This window comes from Hypanus sabinus, chromosome 30 (genome assembly GCF_030144855.1).
Source record: "Hypanus sabinus isolate sHypSab1 chromosome 30, sHypSab1.hap1, whole genome shotgun sequence".
NCBI lineage: Eukaryota > Metazoa > Chordata > Chondrichthyes > Myliobatiformes > Dasyatidae > Hypanus > Hypanus sabinus.
Window position 1 is genome coordinate 37318773 of NC_082735.1, and position 3433 is coordinate 37322205.

Consider the following 3433-nt stretch of genomic DNA (forward strand, 5'->3'; position numbering starts at 1 on the left):
GTCTGTTTTGAAAGAGCCATCTGTTTATTTCTCCCTTCCCCTATTGATGTCTTGAGTTCTGTATTTCTGATTGACTATTCAGGGTTATTGTCAGAAGAACTAGAGAAGGTTTGAAAAATATTTGAATCAGTAATTTGCAGTCCAGGAGTTCCCAAACTTTTTTATGCCATTAAGCAAGGGTTTCATGGACCCCAGGTTAGGAACCCCTTTTCTAATCTGAAATGCATGGCACTGGTAGTGAAAGCAGATTCAATAATAACTGAGGAGTTGCAGGGTTTTGGCACTAATGGGATAACTATTTCATAGAAACATAGAAAATAGGTGCAGGAGTAGGCCATTCGGCCCTTTGAGCCTGCACCGCCATTCAGTATGATCATGGCTGATCATCCAACTCAGAACCCTGTACCTGCTTTCTCTCCATACCCCCTGATCCCTTTAGCCACAAGGGCCATATCTAACTTCCTCTGAAATATAGCCAATGAACCGGCCTCAACTGTTTCCTGTGGCAGAGAATTCCACAGATTCACCACTCTCTGTGTGAAGAAGTTTTTCCTCATCTCGGTCCTAAAAGGCTTCCCCTTTATCCTTTAACTGTGACCCCTCGTTCTGGACTTCCCCAACATCGGAAACAATCTTCCTGCAACTAGCCTGTCCAATCCCTTTAGAATTTTATACGTTTCAATAAGATCCCCCTTCAATCTTCTAAATTTCAGAGGGAAGCTTGTGTTTGATGGATGGTTTCTCCCGCTGTGCTGATTATTTTCTGTGGTTTTAGTTATGGGAGCTTGTCAGCTGGTCTGGCCTGATGCTGCATCCCTACTCAACAACACACATGGCTGTTTGCTAGTGAGACATCCTGTGGTGACTGATAAGGGTTTCGATGGCTTTCCGTGAAGAAGGTTATGGAAGACCATCAGTGGCCTGTTCAGTGTTCCACCCTAATCTAGGATATATAAAAACAAAAACCTTTTTATTTTACCTTCAAGGTAAAACATTCCAATTTAAGTCATTGAGACCAAGTCAAATGGGATACTGGGATGCATTGCAGTTTGGTGGGTGGGTTCAAATCTGTGGTTCAGACCGGGTAGCTGAGTGGCATGGCATTATCATTTTGTTAGTGCAATGTTTTGTAGCACTGGCTGGAACAGCAGGGTTCAACTCCTGCCCCTGTCTTTAAGGAGTTTGTAACTTCTCCCTCGACTATGTCGTTTTCCTTTAGATGCTCTGGTTCCCTCCCACGTTCCAACGACATACGGATTAGAGTTGGTGAGTTGTGGGCATGCCATGTGGCAACATTTGCAGGCTGCCTCACACAACCCTCGCTGGTTTGATTTGACACAAATGATCTCTATTTTGATGTATGTGTGACAAATAACACTGATCTTTAACCTCTTTCCTCTGGCTCGGTTGTGCATGTGCACCATCTTATCTAAACCAGCTACTATTTTCCATTAACCGCTATTTGCAGCCTGCAATTGCATTAACTGGTTTCTCATCCATTACCCGCTGACAACGGTAATAGTCAACATTCCCGCTAATTTTCTTAAGCGACTATGCCGGCCAACCATTACTCGGAGCAGGAAATTTCTACGGGGCCTGAAAGCTACACAACACTATACTTAAAAAGAAGTTCCAGCTGCGTGGCAATGAAGACTAAGTGCACAGGAACATTTCCGTTACTGTGTGACCATGCGGCTTAGAGGGACTGGTGGAAATAGTAAGCCTGTCAAGCATTATAAACATCCCTAATTAACAATGCTCAATCCAGATTCAATTATCTCATCATCAACTTGATCATCTAATGTGATTCAAAAGTGTAAAATAAAAATTACTCCAAGTCTTCAACAGCCACACTGCAAGGAACATCATATTAAACACCTCACCACTACTATCTTGCAGAGCTGCCAATTAAGGTGGTCTTTTCACCACCTTTCATATAACACCTCTGAAGTAGATGAACATAAACACAATCCCTTGAGCCATCATCTGCTAATAATTAAAGGTTTGGATAATGAGCTCTACCACAGAAGCTTGCCCTGCTCACCCTGTTAGCAGAGAGTGGAATATAAAAATATTTTGTGATCATTCAAATAGTAGATGGTTGCTGAGATCTTAATGAATGGCAAAGCAGGTACAGTAGACTGAATGGGTGCAGCACCTACAAAATGGTTGTGGAATGGTAGTGTTGTGGTTAGTACAATGCTTTGCTGTACCAGTGACCTTGGTTCAATTCCTGTGACTGCTGGTCGGAATTTGTATGCGCTCCCTGTGTCTACATGGGTTTTCTCCTGGTGCCCCGCTTTCTTCCCACATTCCAAAGACATAATAGGTTAGTAGGTTAATTGATCATTGTAAATTGTCCTGGGATGAGGCAAGGGTTAAACTGGGGGATTGCTCAAAGCACTGCGCTGTATTTCAATAAGTAATTTTTTAAACATGCAGCTGGTCAGGCAGGAGCATCTATTGAGAGGAATAAACAGTCGATGTTTTAGGCTGAGACTCGTCATCAGGAATGGGCCAGAAGCCAGGATGAGGAGGAGGAGGTTCAAGCTTCTACGAGGAAGGGGTACAGGGTGGATGGTGATAGGGGAAACAGCTGAGAGGGAAGGTAGGTGGGTGTGGGGAGAGGGATGAAGTAAGAAGCTGGGAAGCGATGGGTGGAAGAGTAAAGGGCTGAAGAATGAACATGATAGGAGAGGACAGTGGACCATGGGAGAAAGGGAAAGAGGAGAGGCACCAGGGGGAGGAGATGGGCAGGTGAAGGGAAGAGAAAAGGGTAAGAGGAGTCAGTATTGGGAATGGAAAAAGGAAAAAATAAGGAAGTGGGAGAGATTACGTTAAGTTAAAAAAGAATTGATGCTAATCCATTAAGCTGGAGGCCACCCAGACAGAATGTGAGGTGTTGCCCCTCGAATCTGAGTGTAGCTTCATTCTGGCAGTAGGAAAGGTCATGGACATCAGAATGGGAATCCTGCCTTTTGTGATGAACGGAGTGAAGGTATTCAACAATGTCCTCCTACTCCTCGACCACTGAGTATTGTAACACATGTCCCTAAACCTGTGGTTTTACTGCCTCCACTATCTGTAAATTTAAAGGACCACTATCTCTGAATTCACAGGATGTTTAGGTCTTTTTTTAATTAGCCCTGGCTGGAGAGTTCATGATTTTCTATACTTCAGTTAATGTCCCATCCCTTTCTTTTCGAATGAAAGCAACTGCAACTCATGGGAATGTCACTGCTTGAGTGGCGCCACAACAGCAACCTCTTATTCAATGTCATCCAGACCAAGACTGTTGACTTCAGGAGGAGGAACTCAGAGGTCCATGAGTCAGTCCTCTTTGGGGGATCAGAGGTGGAGAGGGTGAGCAACTTTAAATTCCTCGGAATTACCATTTTGGAGAATCTGTCCCCCTGGACCCAGCATGTATGTG